The sequence below is a fragment of the Dermacentor variabilis genome, chromosome 4 (genome assembly GCF_050947875.1).
Source record: "Dermacentor variabilis isolate Ectoservices chromosome 4, ASM5094787v1, whole genome shotgun sequence".
NCBI classification, from domain to species: domain Eukaryota; kingdom Metazoa; phylum Arthropoda; class Arachnida; order Ixodida; family Ixodidae; genus Dermacentor; species Dermacentor variabilis.
The window spans coordinates 196,072,996-196,092,066 of NC_134571.1; the positions used below are offsets into that span (position 1 = coordinate 196,072,996).

The following is a 19,071-nucleotide window of genomic DNA, read 5'->3' on the forward strand; positions in this document are numbered from 1 at the left end:
ATCCCCCACCTCAAGCATAGCCTCTACGCAGACGATAGCACCCTGTGGGTCACCGGGGGCAGCGATGGGGACATGAAAGACACACTGCAGCAAGCCATCAACAAGGCTGTTGCATACGTAGAACCGCGCTGCCTGGAGTGCTCCCCGCAGAAATCGGAGCACCTTCTATACAAGCCTTATTGGAGAGGTTGACGTCCAGACTCTCACCCCCCCCTCCCACGAGATAGAACTCCACGTGCATCAGCAACGCATACCTACTGTATCTAGTATCCGTATCATTGGCTTACGCATCCAACAAAACGGCAGAAACACGAAGACACTCAAGCAATTGGATGCTCATGGACACAAAACCACTCTCCTCACTGCACGCATCGCAAATCGACATCACGGCATGAAAGAAAACAACCTTATACGCCTCGTAACCACCTATGCCATGAGCAGGATCACCTGTCACCCCGTACCTTAGCCTCAATGCAACTGCCAAGCTCAAACTTAATACCATGATCAAGAGGGCCTATGAACAAACCTTCCATCTTCCCATCTCCAGCTCTAACGAGAAACTGGACACCCTCAGCATTTAAAACAACTTAGACGAGTTTATTGAAGCTCAGCGTATTAGCCAATACGAACGACTCACCAATTACACCATGCGCAAACACATTCTAGACATCCTAGGCATAACCTACACCACCCAATTCGGACAAAAAGTACTCGATCCTTCAAACATTCGTGCCCAGCTAGTTATCCCGTCCATACCTCGTAATATGCACCCTGAACACAATCCGTAGCGACGTGCAGAAAGAGCTAAATGACTACAAAAGCGCTACGACCAAGCCGCTACCATGACCTACGTGGACACAGCGGAATACCCCAACCAAAACGCCATGGCGGCCGTCGCAGAGGCGGGTTCGCCGTACCGCCTCATTGCGGCCACATCAATACTCACCACGCAACCTGAAGAAGGAGAAGAAATGGACATCGATAAGGCCTACGCCGCTACCAATGCACACTGCCTCATCAGCGATTCAAAAACGGCCATTCGCAACTACACAAGAGAGCTGATAGCGCCCCAAGCGCAGAGGTTACTCTCTGGCACTACTGCCTCAAGGCAACGCCGCGTCCAGATCATCTGGGCCCCTGGTCACTCGGGTCTGGCTGGAAACGAAGCCGCCCATGATGCCGCCTGTGCTTTCGCACACCGGGCGCGTCATCCTTCTCCTGAGTCTTCCAATCGTGACCATACCTCTGTTCTGCATCGCGGTCACGCGCGAGACCGAATGGTCACGTTCAGTGCAATTCTCCTTTACAACCGCAGAGAGTGGTTACGCAACCCCCCCCCCAGCACACAAAACACTGAATAAATCTCAATCCACCATTAGTCGATTACTTCAGACACAAACTTGCCCAAACCCCTTGCTATACAACCGCATTTACCACCATGCATACTCCTCAGTCTACAAAGCATGCAAGGCCCTCGCTGACCTCGATCACATTAACTGAAAATGCCCCAGAGCCTCACTCACCAACACCTACCGCACTAACACTACACGCATCAAAACTACGGCCGAGCAGTGGGTGACTTTGCTGCTCAGCTTGGAACCAGAGGAGCAGCTCAGGGCCGTCCGGATGGCCGTAGACGCCACCAGAAAGCAAGGACTGGCCATCATGTGGAGAAGCGGGGGGACTGGGGGTTAGTCTCTCAACCTCCGCTACCCCTGGACCCCATCAAGGCTACAAAAAAGTTTTATCTCTCTTTCTATACCACCCAGCATCTAACGCATCCGCAGAACGCGCGTCGTTCAAACCATCCAGGGGTGCGATTTTGTAGGAATGCCTTTTTTCATGCCAATGACTTTTCGCGTGACGTCATCGATTTTGGAAATTGTGTATACGTAGGCACGACGTTTCTTGGATCGTCCAATCACTCCCTTCATTGGCTGGATGTTTCTTTCGTATTCTCTTCTCTTTTTCCGGGACTGTATAGCAAATTTGTTTTGTAAAACGGCACTTAATAAAAGCGGACTTCCATGCTGCGTAAAGCAAATTCATTTTGTTACATTACAACGCAAAAGCTGCCGCAGTCCAAAGAAATGCAAACGCAAGTGCTCTATTTTTGAAGCCGTAGCCACATAGTAGTCGGATGTGCATCCAATCCATGCCGTTGAGCGCACGCAAAATGGCAGCCTTTGTTTACCTACGAACAGCTGACAGCCCCTAGCGTGTCTGTCTGAACAGCTGACAGCCCCTTGCGTGCCCGTAATTGCGGCCCCGCCCCCGTCAGATACTGATTAAGGTGAGTAACTATTGCTCGTGTAGTGCTTCCATTGTCGTGTGGTTTTCGCTGTATGTCTGACGTGTGATAATTTCTTCTTTAGGAAGCGCCAAGAAGAATTATCCGTAGCCCCCGAGGTCAAACTTTGCAACATAGTGGATCGAGAACTGTCAAGGCATTTTCTATAGGCTACCGCCATGACATAACGATAGCTTCGTCAAAGTTATCGCTGCATCGGTAATACTTCCTGCACTGATACGCTCCGAGAAAGAAGCTGCTACAACATTAAATGTGAGTAGTGACTTCACCTTTTTTTACATTAGTGGTATAAAAAGGCAGAAATGAGTCGTAGTGAGCACTTTATGCAGGCGCTTAGCTTAGACAGAATGTTTGCCTCTAAATTTCTTACTGTGCTGCGGGCCGGCTGAAATTCCCAAGTTGACAAAGAGAAAATGGCAGCAAAAGGGCCGCGGGTGTCGAAAGAACAGGCGGCTATTCTCGTGCAGTTCATCGAGCAGCACCCATACCTGGCGAGAGCTTCTACAGAGTTCTCGCCACGTATGACTGCTGCTCGAAAAAACGAACTGTGGGAGGAGGTGGCGGCGGTGCTTAACGCACAGGGGCCAGCCGTAAAGACCACCAGCCGTTGGCGCAACCATTGGGCCAAGATGGCCCATAAAGCGAAAAAAGAAGCGGCCAGGGCCGCGAGCGAGAAGAGGTGAGCTTCTAATGATGCTGACAGTAACGTCATTTCACGTTGTCGTTGTCGTTGTTGCCGTGTTTGCAGGGCTACTGGAGGTGGCAAAGTGGGTGGCGTCGACGGCCGCGACCTCGACGTCCTTATGAGGACAAGAGGGGTCCTTGTTTCCCCCCCTGAGTACTTCGTCGATAGCGAGGTGCGTACATTGGATTTAAAAAAGTGTTGTTTGTGTGACCTGCTGTGACCTCACAAATTTTCAGCATTACATTGTAACACAATATTGCAAAATTTTTAAGCCCTTTTTTTTGTGCAAGTGACAATATAGGTTATGTACTCTGAGCAGCAACTTGTGTACATGATCCGCATTGCACACACTGCTCGCAATGTCTGAACACTACTCTGATTGCAGGACGGCATAAGTTCAGAGGAAGCTGCAGGGCCCAGCGGTTCCCGCAGACATCCACCAGCGACAACTGCCTTCGTGGTGTCGGGCCCTGCAGCTGTTGCTGGGCCAAGTGGCCTTACACGTAAGGCAGTGACCTAGCTTTTGTAGTAGCATTGTTGTTTGCAGTTGCTGTATGATCTTGCTATGAAGTAAAGTACGTCCTGTGCTGTTATTACCTCTGTGTCCAGTATCCAGCTCTTATTCATGGAGGAGAAATGCAAGACTACAAATGACATGATGTTGTAATAGAGATTGCTTGTGCATTTTATAGGTTACTGCTACCAGCAACTTCTTTGGCATCTTTTGCTCTAACTACCTGTTTTGTGTATCATTATTGTAGCTATGCAGCTATAATGACATTTCAAAGTGACTGGTTAGGACAATCTATCTGTGTAGGTCGGATAACAGTGAATGAGCAGTCTTTGCTTTTGCCTTGCATGAAGAGCCACCGGCTACCCCCAGGTGCTGCGGCCTACCACCCAGGTGCCGCGGCCTACCACCCAGGTGCCTCAGCCAACGTCGCAGGTGCCGCAGCCAACCCCGCAGCTGCCACAGCCTACGCCCCAGGTGCCTCGGCCTACCACCCAGGTGCCTCGGCCAACCGCGCAGGTGCCTGGGCCAACCCCGCAGGTGCCGCAGCCTACCCCCCAGGTGCCGCAGCCTACCTCTCGAGAGCCACGGGCACCCCGTAGACAGCCCAGGCAGCAGGAACTCGATGGTGCTGTGGTGACGGCTACTGCCGCATACATTCGCCAGAGCCAGTTGGAGGAAGCCAGAGTTCAAGAGGACACCCGCTTCCGCCAACAACTGCTGGAGCAAAACCGGCAGGTGTGTGTAAGGCCACAGATGTATATTTTTCTGCGTATGAAATTGATGAGCATATGACCTCTCTAAAAATTATATTAATCAGTGAACAAGCATAACGTATACGTGTAGTCCTGTGGTGATATCTTGTACACATTCGCGTGATATAACATGTGTAAATATCTACGCAATAATGTGGCAAAAAGAAAATAGTGGCGTTGAGTTCAAGGAAGCAGGTATAGGAATGGAACACATCTTAATAGAATGCGACAGCACAAGTTTAATGGGCCAGAAAGATATTTCCAGTATTTGAATATACAATAACAAGACAATAGCCTGCAAATGCGGATGAATGCAACACACGAAGGACTTGTTACTGAGCTTCTGTAATTAAACTAATTACACGTCTTTGCTAACAGCACCACGAGGCCCACATGCAGAGCCTGCGGCAGCACCACGAGGCCCACATGGAGAGCCTGTGGCACCTCGGGGAGGATGTGGCGGGAATGCGGGAAGTGCAGTCGCAGCGCCTCGAAGTGCAGGGGCAGCGCCTCGAAGTGGCGCGTCGGTCGCACGAGACCAACGAGCGCCTGTTTCAGCTGCTCCTGGCTGCACTGGGGCATGGTGGCAGCCAAGCCCCTCCCCCCTCTCAGGCCCCACATAATTAAAGGATGCAAAGGTAGCTTAGGCAAGGGATTTGTAACTTATCTTAAAATTTGCTGATGTATTAATGATATGAAGGGCAAATATTGCTAGTTTGCAAATAAATAATTGCTGAAGTCACCCTTTAATGCAACCATAAGTAGCATAGCCATTGCAGCATGAATTTTTTCTTCAAGGTTTACTTCAGCCATAAGAGCGTGCACACCATCAGGCTCACCTGCAAAAATGCCTGTAGGCCTGGTGTGTGCGGGCATTCCGACTGTGGGACTGCAATTTTGAGGTGCCTAGTTATTGTCATGTCAATTTAAGCACGACGCCACACTGCAAGTGTTCTACAATTTAATACTTGTCATCGAATGGTGAAAGTTTCAGGCCTTACTACAATGTCGAAAGCAACCTGTCAATATACACAGCAAAAAAGAAAAAAAAAGTTATGAAAATTCCTTGCCTATGCTCCTTCTTTTCATTTGTAATGTTTATTTTTTGTTTGTTGCATATTTGTTTGTGTGACTACCTACTGAGCTGGAATGTCTCTTTTCTTGCACATCTGTCTCATTATCAAACATTTTGTTGTCATTCAGTAATCTTTCAGGTTGTGATACATTGTATTTTAGTCCTTGTAGTGCAATTTGTGTGTAATATTTATGCAGTTTGTCTTACTGAATATCAAAGTATGGTGCTATGGCTCTTTCAGTTTCAGAGCGCCACAACAGCATGTTCCTTTCACATATAGTGCTGTACCTATACATTTTGCTGTGATAAATATTCGGTTGGCGTGTGATTTAAGCACCTGCTCATTTCTGTTTCTGGTGCAGTTTAAGCCATTTGTTATTACTATGTACTTGTGCAGTGTACAACAGTTTTCTTAAACGATGCATGTCGTTACTGTGATATATTATGATGCAAGAACAATGTGATCCAATATTTATTCCAACGTGTCTGTGATATGTTGCATAATGTCTCTACTACTGAGTACTCACACTTCTTCAATGTAGAGACTGTCGCATGTGATGTGTACATAAACAAGTGTACGTTGAAGGCTGAAATACAGAAAGGTGCAGTTTTCCTGTAATGCTTTTATTTACACATCGCAACCACATTTCTAGTGCTAGCTTGCACTGTACAAATATTACTGTATAACCTTGCTGAGTTCTGCTATATACAACTGAGGTCACTTTGTTGAAATCTATCAACTGCTCGTGCGTGCACACACTTCGCGGGAGCCACAGCGTTTGACATGTCGGATGACCAGTTGGACGGCATTTTCGTCACTCGAAAGGAACTTTGCCGTTGTTGCGAGACAAAATGGTGGAGGACCTAGAAGCTGCGCGTGCAACAGCACGTTCCATGGAGCGGAAGGTGTGACGTGCACTGTACATCTTGGCTTTTGTGAGCTTCTCTGTGCTAGTAGAAAGCGAGGAGACAGGCGCTTATATCCATCAATGCGTAAGGGGATACGAGTAAGAATCAGGCTACATGCATCTAGATGACGACAGCAGCAACAACCAAATTGTGGCAGACACTTTGAATATGCACTTATGTTTAGCTTGCTTTCAATCTCATATGTAACCACTAATGATACTGTTTTACTTACTATAAATGCAGGCTTTACATAACCGTTCACTACACAACTTTTATGTGCCCACCGTGGTTGCTCAGTGGCTATGGTGTTAGGCTGCTGAGCACGAGGGATCGAATCCCGGCCACGGCGGCCGCATTTAGATGGGGGCGAAATGCGAAAACACCCGTGTACTTAGATTTAGGTGCACGTCAAAGAACCCCAGGTGGTCGAAATTTCCGGAGCCCTCCACTACGGCGTGCCTCATAATCAGAAAGTGGTTTTGGCATGTAAAACCCCATAATTTAATGTTTTTAACAAGTTTTACATTTCTCAACAAATCATGAATGCTTCGCATTACGCAGACATCAACTACAACTTAGCACGGGAAATGTATCTGCAATTTCACAGCATGAAATGCACAATGCAATTACTTAAAACTGTGTGCATGCACCTAGCGATGCCGACGCTGCTGTTGACGTCGGAGCTGGCACAGGTTGTGCCAAACATGCCAATGACATTGTCGCGAACAGCCCGCCCTCTCAAGTAGTTCATTCTAGAGCCCGTGTTTCGGGGCAGACTGTGTGGCATGGGGTCGCCGTTATTGTCAAGCTCGCTACTACTGCCGCTGCTGCTGTCGTCATCGCTGTCATCGCCTGATTCGTCGCCTTCAGAAAGGCGAAGGTTGTGCAACACAGCACATGCCGCGACAATGTTGGCTGCACGTTCCGGCTCGTAGAGGAGGGTGCGATATCGCTGAAGACAGCGGAAACGGCTCTTTAAGAGCCCAATGCACCTCTCCACTACGGAACGCATGGCGGCATGTGCTGTGTTGTACTGCCCCTCGGCTGTGTGCACTGGAGGATGGCCAGGAACCGGGGTCAGGAGCCACGACTCCAAGGGGTAGCCACTGTCACCTGCACAAAGATGGAAATAGTACATTGAGTACTCCGCTGACGCGAGGCAAGTTGTCAACTGAGGAAAGCTACAGCATCATTCAACAAAGGTAGACTTCAGGGTTGCAAGTCCCAAGTAAAAGCATGAGTTGAGCATGTCCATAACCGACACAAACTCTTAACCAATTTACAAGTGCACTACTCGGTGCCTGCCACAAACAAGAAATCAACACTTGTTGGTGCTATCAATGACAGTAGTAGCAGTAATGTGTGTTCATTTCTTCAGCTTCTGGCAGTCACTAGGTGCAGTAAGCACTAATACGTGTTGCTTTCGTCAGCTCCTCGCAGACACATAGTGTGCTTGTAACTTAACACTTCGAACATCGCCAATGGTGGCAGTCAATGTCTCAATTTTCTTTTCTTACTCCGGACTTACTCGTGTTCTTGTGGTTTGGTTAAAAGTTTGGGTTGAGCGGACACGGCGTTCTGCGCTGCTGAAGCGTGACTGCGCCAAAAAAAATGTTTTTTTTTCTCACCGAAGAGGTATTCCCCGACATTCACGATGCGCCCCGCTTGGAACCGCCGGCGCAACCATGTCGTCCGCCAGACGAAAGCGTCGTGGTCCGACCCCGGTCGCAGAGGGTCCAAGGCCAAGATTTTCATGTCCGCGTCGCAGATCTGAGGTGAAACGTAAACCAGAGAAAGTGCCCGTTGGCGAGAGCAACGTAACTCTCAAAAAGGATCGCAGAAAACGTGAGTTTTACTTACGAACATGTAGTTGAGGGCGTAGTATCCCTTGCGGCACATGAACACAGCCTTGCGCTCACCCTTGGGTGCGATTATGGCTATGAGGCTGCCGTCTACGCATCCGATGACGCCGGGGATAACGCCGCGCCGAAGGAAACCCTCCTTCATGGCTGCCTTTTCCTCGGCTGTCTTTGGAAAATGGACCCACTTGTTGCGGGCCCCTGCGTTCACGACAGCCTCTGCCACACGTCGCACGCACTCGCTCACCGTCGACTGCGACACACGGATCGTCTCCTCGCTCCCGACGGATGCTTGGAAGCTCCCGGTAGCAAAGAAGCGCAGCGCACACAACACTTTCCGCTCCACCGACAGTCCCGTCGCTCGCTCAGCTTCTAGTTCCCCCGCCAGTTCATCGCACAACAACCGCACCGTTCCCTTCGACAAACGAAAACGCCGTCGAAAATGGTCATCCGGCATGTCAAACGCGTCGTCTGGCTCTCCCTGTTCACGTCGGCGACGGCGAAGAGCCACGGCCATAGCGATCAGAGGGGCAGCCATTTTTTTATGCCTTCGGAAACGACCCTGCCTCTGGCCGTGCCAAAAATCCGTGGCTTTTGCTCCCCATAATGAGTGCGTCAACGTCACGATGACGATTACACTTTTTGCGGGTTCCTGACGTCGCGTGATTGACAGACAAAATGGGCGCGGCCCGGTCATTTTCGACCAATGGCTGCGCAGTGATGGCGGCAAAAGGCATAGAAAAAGTAATAGAATTCCTACAAAATCGCACCCCAGGGCAAGATTAAGAAAGTGACGCCAGGAGATTTTAAAACAAAAATTGGAGGACGCTTAAGCTTCGCCTTCAAGAGTGGAACGCGACAGCGTTCCCTTCGACCCGCCAAGGGGTGTAAGACAATGAGCTACGGCGCAGCGACTACGCGCCCCGCATCGGACGCGGTGAGCGTCGAGCAACGCAGCGTTCGGCACGGCAACGAAATGTGCGCCTGAGCAAGCGACGCACGCCTGAGCCTTAGAAACAGCTCGTTTCTAAGGCAACACCGCGTTCACTAGAGGCGCTTTTGTACCGCTTTGAAGCATAGAACTCGTGGCTCAGTGAGTTCGATGCTTCAAAGCGGTACAAAACTCGTGGCTCAGTGGCTTACTGTGGAAGCCGAGAGGCTTTGGTTTGGTTATTCTGTAATCGCGGCTCATCTGAGGTCGTGATGGGGAGGTACTCGGTTGACCCGGATAATGCAACCAAGTCGTGCAAGGCACGGCGCTCCAACCTCCGGGCGCACTTCAAGAACACCCGTGAGACGGCACAGGCGATCAAGCACATGCCGCTGCGTAGGGCCCAGCGCTACCTGAAGAACGTCATCGCGAAAAAGGAGATCGTGCCTTTCCGGCGGTTCAGCGGTGGCGTGGGCCGGAAAGCTCAGGCTAAGGCTTTTGGCTGCACTCAGGGCCGCTGGCCAAAGAAAAGCGCTGAATTCGTGTGGCAGCTGCTTCGTAACGCTGAGAGCAATGCTGACTACAAGGGTCTGGATGTCGACCGTCTTGTGATCAACCACATCCAGGTTAACAGAGCTCCTAAGATGCGCAAGCGCACCTACCATGCCCATGGACGTATCAACCCCTACATGAGCAGCCCCTGTCACATAGAGGTTATCCTGAACGAGAAGGAGCAAGTTGTTTCTGCACCATCAGCTGAAGAAGATGCACCCAAGAAGAAGCAGTCGAAGAAGAAGATGGCACGCCAGAAGCTGATGCACAGGGACTGAGCTCGTTCCACAACTGTACCATAAAATGATTAAAAGGAAATGCGGCCAGAAAAAAAAAACTCGTGGCTCAGTGGTAGCGTCTCCGTCTCACACTCCGGAGACCCTGGTTCGATTCCCACCCAGCCCATCTTGCAAGTTGTTTTTTTGTATTCATGAAGTGCCTGCTGGGATTTATCGCTCACGGCCAACGCCGCCGACGACACCGGCTTTTCTGCGACACGAGCTCCTTAACGCTGTCGCGTTAATGTCGACAGAATTCTTCTGGCGTACAAGACAACACGGCCCTCACTTACGCGGTCCACCCCGGCGAAGCTCTTAGTGGGTAGACAGCTGCAGACAGCGATTGAGCGCTTACATCGAAACACGCACAAAGACGTGGAATACAACCAACTGAGGCAAAAGCAGCTCTGCGACGCATCAGCGAGGAAGGTTTCTTTGTCACGGCCAGGAAGTCGTGTTTTCGCAAGAAACATTCGACTGGGGCCTACATGGGTGCCCGAAACTCCAAAGAACCATACGAGCTTGTCGTCCATTGAAATACAGTTTAATAATGGCACCCTCCGCAACACGCATATCCGTCGTGCGGTAACCAGCCCACCAGCCGCCTGCATGACCTGATAGCAGCCCGCCCACTTCTACGGTGGTGCAGACACCCAACCAGAGCAACGACGTTGAATGCAACCCTTTGCCTCACCTCCCTTCTCTGTTGTCTCCCCAACAGCCGGCCACGGCTTCTTCGACGCAAGGCGAAGAGCAGCCTACGTTGGGGCCAGAGCTTACAGCCTCACCTGCGGACTTCCTTGGCCCGCAACTTCCGCGGTCATCACGGTCGCGGAAGCCAGTGACATTTTACAGCTCGCGAGCGAATTATTAACGCCCCGGCGAGCAGCTCACTAGGGCGGAAGGTAGTGTTAGAGAGGTCCTTATTGTGTGCGTGAGTGCACCTGTGTTCATCCCATGGCAGCCAAGTGCGTCAAGGACGGAAAACACGAATACAGTCCATAAGGCGAAGCATGAAGAACAGAAGCGGTGCCACCACCGCTGTGTTCCGGAGACCGCGCCGGGTAGGCGAAGGAAAAGGAAGCAATGAACGCTTCCTGCTTTAGGCGTGCAGTCTGACACGCCAAAGCACGAGTCCAGTCTATTCATTCCGATCCACCGCTCGACTTTTCCCTTTGGGCACTTTCGTGCGCTTTTCACAACATCAAAACACAACAGCCCGCCCACCGCCAGGAAGAGGGGCCAGATCATCGCTGCTCCTTAAAGAGGCCTTGGCCGCTCAGCAGGCTCAGCTCCGGCTCGAAGTCCCAGGCTCGCCGGGAGGATCACGTTCAGGGGCAATGGCCATCTTGGAGGGAGGGTTGGTTGCAGGTCGTAGGCTGGGAACTGGCATTTAAAGATCAAATCCGCACAGCGCCCGAGCAGCGACAAGGCAAGCACACAACCCCTTCCGAGATATGCCAGGTAATCATACTTTCTCCCATAACTAATTTCCAGGTTAGAACCAGCGAGCTGGAATCAGCGAGAGAGCTGCGCAAAGGGCCCTAAACAAAGTTGAAATGGTTTCGTGACTAACATTTTGATCAATTTAGTTTCAATCGTGTCTCAAAGAAGGCGCAACTGAAGGAGCTCTGAGGTGATCGGCAAACAAAGGGAAATCGTTTAGAACACAAGAATAAAAAAACTCTTTATTTTCCTTTTAGAGGCATAAACACTTATCAAACGACATAGCTCACGAAAATGACAGAAATGGAAAAAAAATAAGAATAAATTAACGGGTCTGAATCAAGTCAGCCCTTCCAATCACTGAAACGCCTCAGCTGAGTACAACCGCGTTTTGTTAATTGCTTGCCCCGCTGTGCAGTAAAACTCGAAAATATGCTCGACATAGTCACCCTGTCGCAGCAGGCGACCACATAGGAGACATACTTCACAGCTGTCGCAACGGCGAATTATTTGAAACGTGTGCCAGCCAAGGAGCCGACAAGCCCCTGAGTTGGCTACTTTTAGCCATATTTGTCCCTCCCCCTCGAAACGGCCGCAAGACCGTTGTCAATTGGATCACGGTATGGCTAGGTAGAAATTCGAAGAAAGAATCGGGATCCTCCGCCTCCTACGTGTCCCGTGTCCTCAACTCCACCCTTCCAAACTAAAATTTTTACGTGCGGCGTGATTCACAATTCGCCAAAGACAAAAAAAGCGACCTTTTGCACCACGGGACTCCTGACAGCGATTGAAGCGGTCAAAGGGATCAGTTTCGCCTGCTGAGTTGCTCGTTTGGTCAGTGCCACCTGCTAGTACCAGCGCCTTTAATGCAAAACGTACTGGGCTCTGCTGACCGCTTTACTTTAAGCGAAATTATTTTGTAGAGTGGTATTTCAAACCTTAAAAAACGAGAGCTACACTCCATCTCTGCATAAAAACCTTTAAAAAATTTCTTTCTTACACGCTTTGGCAAATCCTAATTCTGCAGTTGTAACCAATAGCGCACCTACTATATAACCATGGAATTACCCAAGAATGGTTTCCCTTAACAAAACTCCAATGTCAATGCCTCCCTACAAAAATCAGTGCAGCCGCGAGTCACCAACTGTTGTAAAACCTGCTTCGCTTTTTCATTTACGTAAGTGCCGCGTACAACACAAAAATACAATAAAACTCTCATCTTGACTCGAAACAAAAAAATGAAAAGTAATTAAAAGTGATACATTCCTAATAACTAACAAAATCAAAAAATACATCGCGCAATAATGGCAAACAAAAAGAACTCAGCATGCGCCCAATTCTACAATTACTCACTGCGGGCTCGATTGGGTCGCCGACTGACAGCCTTTGGGCCACGCTCAGCAAAAGGGGTGCAAGACCTACATTTCTCTCTAGCGTCACTTGCCACTCCATGTACTCGCAGCTTCATGTCTCGTGCCTGAGTAAAACACCTTTATTAATAATATTTGAATGGCGAGAGTAGCGTGGGAGGAACCCTCAGTCAAGGGTCCCTAAGATGATTCCGGCGATATTTCGAGCCCGTTGTATCACAGCTCGGAGGACCTCGGGAGGTCCGTCGCGGAGGGCATCGTCCCACAGCTCTTTGCTGCGTAGGGGGTAAAGGAGAGTTGGCAAGGGAGGAAAGAGGTTTCCAGTGCACTCAATCGTGACGTGGAAGATTGTGGGCGAGCTGACACAGCCAGGGCAACAGTCTGCATAACAGTGTGGGCAGAATTTATTCAGAGAGACAAGATTAAGAAAAGTTGCGGTTTGTAACTGGCGTAATGCCACTGCTTCCTCCCGGGAGAACGACGGCGGTGGTGCGGCGTGGGTGCGACGAATGCGTGTATAGTGACGGAGTATGTCTTTATAACGGAGCAAGGGATCCCCCCACTCTGAACTAGTCGCCTCACCACGCCGAGTCGCCCGGAGGGAAATTTCTCGGGCAACCGCATGTGCGCGTTCGTTACCCGGCAGCGAGGTATGACCAGGGGTCCAGAGTAAGTGGATGCAGGGAGGTGTGGTTGGTGTATTTTGCGAGATCTGTTTTAGAATTTGGTGCGCCGCTCTCGGGATGCTATGTCCTGATAGGAACGCCCGGCCTGCCAGTTGCGATTCCGTCAATATATACACTTCCTCAGGAACACGGATGGCGTATCGAATTGCAAGAGCAACACCGAGAATTTCTCCGTAAGCGGCATTTGTTCCGCGCATTGCAGCAGAGTCTCTCAGGGATTCGGTGCCATCCAAAACTACCGAGGTATAGCCCTCTTGAGTGCGTGATGTGTCCGTGTATAAAGTGTGTGTTTCCGGGATGTTTGCAAGCATGCGGCCAATGTATCGTACACGGGCTTTGCGCAGCCCTTTGTCATGCTCGGGGTGCATATTACGTGGCAATAGATGAATACTTAGTTCTTGGCGTATCGCTGACGAGAAGATCGTTGGACGGGTTTCAGACTCAAGGCGTGGGAAAGAGTATCCTAGCCGTGTGAGAAGATGGTGGCCAGTAGGAGTGAGTAGGAGGCGCTGGCGATGGCTGACCCAATGTGCCTCTAGAAGCTCTCCTAGTGTGTTATGTGTCCGTAAGTTAAGGAGACGGTGTGTGGAAGTATAGTTCGGGAGGCCATGGGCCAGCTTCCTCACTTTGCGAATCATTTCGTCTATGCGAAGTTGTTGCGCTTGGGTCAACCGCTGAAATGGGAGATGGTATGTAAGGCGGCTGATCACGCATGCCTCCAGCAAACGCAGCAGGTCCTCTTCTCGAAGGCCCGAGCGCCTGTTGGTGACCCTCCGGATCATGGCCACAATTTCCTCAATCTGTCTGGATAGAAGGGAAACAGTGTAGTTTGACCTGCCATCCGCTTGGACGTGTAGGCCAAGGATACGAGCACGATTAACCTGTGGTATCGGTCTGCCATCCACGTGCACATTGATAGGGGGAGTAGAGGAACGGCTCCGGGGGCGAATTATTATGAGCTCCGACTTTTCCGGAGCACATCTTAAGCCGCATTTTCTCGCGTACTCGGAAACTGTATCGACTGCTCGCTGCAGTCGGTCCTGGATTGCTCCGTCGGAACCCCGTGTCAACCAGATAGTAATGTCGTCCGCATAAATAGCGTGGGCGATATCAGGGATCTGGTCGAGTAGTCGGGGGAGCCCTGCGAGCGCGATAGTGAATAGAGTAGGGGAGTCCCACGTCCTACAAGGCGAATCGTACCGGATCGATGCGGTCCCATTCCTACGGTGGCTGTGCGATCTCGAAGAAATGCACGGATATTGTTGTACATACGAATTCCACAGTATGAATGTGCAACATTGCGAAGGATGAGGTCATGTTCAACATTATCGAATGCCCCTTTTAGGTCTAAGGCCATGAGTGCTCTCGTTTGGGCGGACGACTGACGTCCTATGACTTCCGCCCGCAATTGTAAAAGCACGTCTTTGGCAGACAGATGAGCCCGATATCCGAATTGAGAGTTAGAAAAGAATGACTCTTTCTTCGAGGAAGGGCTGCAGACGCCGCAAGAGTACATGCTCCATGAGCTTACCTATGCAGGATGTTAGGGAGATGGGTCGTAAGTTTTCAACCTTAACAGGCTTGCCCGGTTTGGGGATCAGTGTGACGTCTGCGAGCCGCCATGCTTGGGGAAACATGCCCTTGCGCCAGCAATAATTGAAGATATGGGTGAGGTGGTTAATATCCGCGTCACTGAGGTTACGAAGGGTGGCGAACCGGATGTGGTCGGCTCTCGGTGCCGTGTTGCGGCGTAGGTCTTGTAGGACCACCCGCACCTCGTCAGATGGGTTGTCTGCATCGAGCAATTCGTTCGCCTCGCCTACATCAGGATAGTCAGTGTACTGTGGCGGCACGCCTGTGGGTATGAATTGCTTCTCTAGCTCTCTGAGGAGTGTCGAGACATCGTCCCTGTACTCGTGCATTAGGATGTGCAGCTGTTGAAATGTTTTTCCCTTTGTTGTGGTGGGATCTGTCAGTGAGCGAAGAATCGACCACGTTTTTGCTGTGCTCAATGTGCCTGAGAGGCGATCGCAAAATCCTCGCCAATTATTGCTCGTAAGGATCTCTCCATACTCCTGAGATTCCCGTGTAATTTGATCTATACGCTTCCTAAGTTTGCGGTTGAGGCGTTGTCGTTTCCATCGTCGTGTCAACCCTCTGCGGGCGTTCCAAAGATGAAGTAAATGCGGGTCTATGTCTGGTGTCTCGGTTGTGGTGCGCAGTGTGCTCGTGGTGGCTTCTAGATCTTGTGCGAGAGAGTCAAGCCAGCGTTCGTACCCTTGGCGCTCAGGTGGGTCCTGGCGACGTTCCCTGAATTTCGCCCAATCTGTTATACGCACATTTCGCTCGGGCCTGCGCGCACCCCGTAATGACAAGGTGGTCGCTACAATGTAGTGGTCACTACCAAGGTGCTCTTCTAAAGGCCCGTGCGCAACGACTGGGCCAGTATTGCGCACGAAGGTAAGGCCAGGCCAGGTGTCACGAGATACGCTGTTGCCCATCCCATTGGGGTGCTCTGGGTCGGTGAGCAGTGTGTATCTAATGTTACACATGGCATTCCACAAGCGGCTCCCTTTAGCCTGCGATTTAACGTAACCCCATGCAGTATGCGGAGCGTTAAAGTCGCCGGCCACCATACAAACCCATTCAAACCTACCAAATTCTGTTAGTAGGTGCTGAAACAGTGCGTTCGCGAACGGGGGGAACTGTATGCATTGAGTATAAATAGACTCTCGCTGCGTTTACCTTGCGTAATTATTTCCAATATTTGGTGAGGAATGTCAATGTTAGTGGTATGCATGCGACATGTAACATGTTTCGAAACTAAAGCTCCCACAAGATGAGAGACACCAGAGAGCGTGCTGTAGCCGGATAAATAAGGGGTGCAATTGACTTCCTGTAAGAGGATGACATCGGAAGGGTTCGTGGATGTGGCGATATACTGCTGTAGGGAACCTCGTTTTCGGCGGAATCCCCTACAATTCCACTGCCACACCACTAGTTGCTCCGCGTTACGCGGCGCCATCATCATCGCGAGAGGAAGCAGGCGGTCGTGCACAGGGCTGCGGGCGCTTGGTGCCCACATTTGAAGGCTGCGGCCGAGAGCTTTGGTCGGAAAGCGCGCTTTCGTTGTTACCGCTAAGCTCAGGAACTTGCATGCGTGCGAAAGTGCACTCTCTATATGATTTCACGCTCCGTAATCCCTATTTGAAGGGCCTCCATTTGACGTTCTATCCTGTCCGGAGCCGCCTGCATACTAGTGCTCATGTCTGCCACCAGCGCGTCCATTTGTTTTTGTAGGCGCTCACAGCGCGCCTACATGTCACGACGTAGGCGGGCTATTTCTATTAGAGGATCGGGATTTGGTAACGAATTGGTAATTGGGGAAGGGGTAGGGAGAGATTTACGGGGCGGAGCGAGCTGTGGGGGACACTTCGCCGGACCTACCTCCCGAGGCGCCTCCATTGCTGTTTTATTCTCCGGGGTCCGCTGCACCCTTGAAGGGACCAAGGTCACCTTGGCTGGGGCGTTGGTCAGCAGGGCCTTCTTGTAGGGTTCTTGGGAAGATGGGGAAGGAGGGCGCCTCTCTGGAAGGCGCACCGATGCCTCGCGGGATCGGGACCGAGACTTGGAGCGGGTCCGGAACTTGCGACGGGATCTCGAACGGGTCTCCGACCGGACTTTTCTGGTCTCCTTCGTTGGGGCGCGCGACGTTCGGGTCTCCGCCGTATCTGGGGTAGTGGTCGGGTCGCTGGAGGGTTGGAGTTCACGCTGCTCTTTCTCAAGAGCTTTCCGCACCCAAGCTTTGTTCCGCGTCTGCCGCGGACAGTTTGGATCCGCTGTTGGGTGGGTCCCGTCGCAGGATCTGCAGTGTGGGGTGCACGGATGTGACGGGTTGGGGTTGTCAGTCCCGCACGTCGCGCAAATGACCACGTGCGGCGTAGGAGAGTAATCAATGGCCGAGCTTGTGGCATATCTTGCAAACCAGTTGGCGAGGTCGATAGGGGTAGCAGCGGAGTTCTGCACCATAGAAACGCACGTAGCGAGGCATTTTAATTTCTTCAAATATTACCAACGCAACGTCGGTTTGACCCATCATTCGTGCTTGAAGTATTTGAGTTCCAGGAGCGACAACCTCATCTACTAGCTTGGATGACGATGTACCGAGCAAAAGGCCAGGAACAATTCCCTTGCATGAGTTGTCTGGGGCCACAAAATATGTCGTGATGGGATAGACCCGCTGACCAAGGTTCAGCTCCCTCACCTTGTACAATGCGTCGGCCACGTATGACTGGGGTGTGCTGATGATTGCCAAGTTCTGCTGAGGTCGCAGTCGAACTATGATGTCCTGACGATCCTCGGTGGTCAAGCCGGCAGCACTCTATAGAGCACTTGCGAGTCCTGGGCGCGTCCACTTATCGAGGCAAAGTCCTCCGTGAGGCCGCAGAATTATCTTTTCATCGTGCAAAGGAAGTTGAGGCAGGTTCTGATTCCGACTGCGCTTGCGTACGGTAGGCTGGGAGGCGTCCGGAATGCTCAAGATATTCTCGGAGGGTTGCGTCTTAGCGCGCGTTTCACGGATGCGTCGCTTATGTATGACTGTCCTCCAACAGCCACCTGTGTCGTCGTCAGTTTTGTCGTCGTAAATGTTCGGGGCAGCATCTTCCTCCATCCTTTCCCCGGTCGGAGTGTCCACCTCTCGCTGTTGGGAGGGAAAATCGGCGACGATGAGATCGGCAGCCACTCCCGCGGTATCCACCCCTGGCATCTTCGTTGTTGTCGAGGAATGCGCGCCGGCGTTCTCCGTCGCCGATTGCATCTTCTGCTCGTTGGAAAATGACGTTGCGGTAGATAAATGCTCCATCGAAATAGAGCAGTGAATTGGTCGAAGGCCCTTTGCACGCCCGTTTAGAACATGGGCCTCGGAAGAGCTGGTCGCTTGGCGCTCTTGGTTCATGGTGTAGAAAACACGCCAAGGCAGCTACGGCCCCGGCAGGGGCAGCCGCGTTGGAACTGCTTCAGAGCTGTAGAGGCGCGGGGAGCGGCAACAAAGCCCCGAGAAGAAACGGCGGTCGGTGGGAAACGGCGAGAAAGCCGCTTCCCATACGACTCCCGGCGAAAGCGGCCCGGGCAACGGCGGTCAAGCGCGGTCGGTGAAGGTCACGTAGTCTCGGTGGTTGCGGAGCGCGCCGACGACACGTCCCTTCACTTCGGTCGACCGATTGGAACTCTCCTTGAAGGGGAGGCCGTAAACGCGGGAAGAATAGCCATTCTCTCTTTGTGCTCGCTCTCGTGGCATATTCCACTTCAGTGACTGTTCGACTGACCCGGTTTCGACCCGCATGTCTCAGCCAGGTTGAACATCTCGGCCGCACCCTTACTCTCAGAGGTGCGCCCTCTCCTGTCGTAAACAGCCTTTCGCGATGCCTCCGCTTTCTTAATCGCCACAACGAACCATTTTAGGCTCTGCGCGAGGGCCTGTTCCTCTGTTTCACGCGCGGCAATGTGGCGCTTTTTGCGAGTTTTCGATGCACCGAATACTTCGCTCTTTTGACCCTGCGCCCTCCGAACCAATTTTTCCCTGCCCGGTGGTCACCGAATGTGCCACTAAAGCCCCCGAGTGTCGTGTTCCTGCCCTGCCTGGTCGCCATGGCACTCTCTCCTTTTGGCGATTCCGGAACGTCGCACAAGTGTGGGGATACG

The 19,071-nt window shown here is 51.5% G+C and overlaps 1 pseudogene; it reads left to right on the forward strand.

Annotated features, from left to right (window-relative positions):
- The first annotated feature begins 9,249 nt into the window (after positions 1-9,249).
- On the forward strand, positions 9,250-9,925 carry LOC142580037 (large ribosomal subunit protein uL22 pseudogene; annotated as a pseudogene).
- The last annotated feature ends 9,146 nt before the right edge of the window (positions 9,926-19,071 follow it).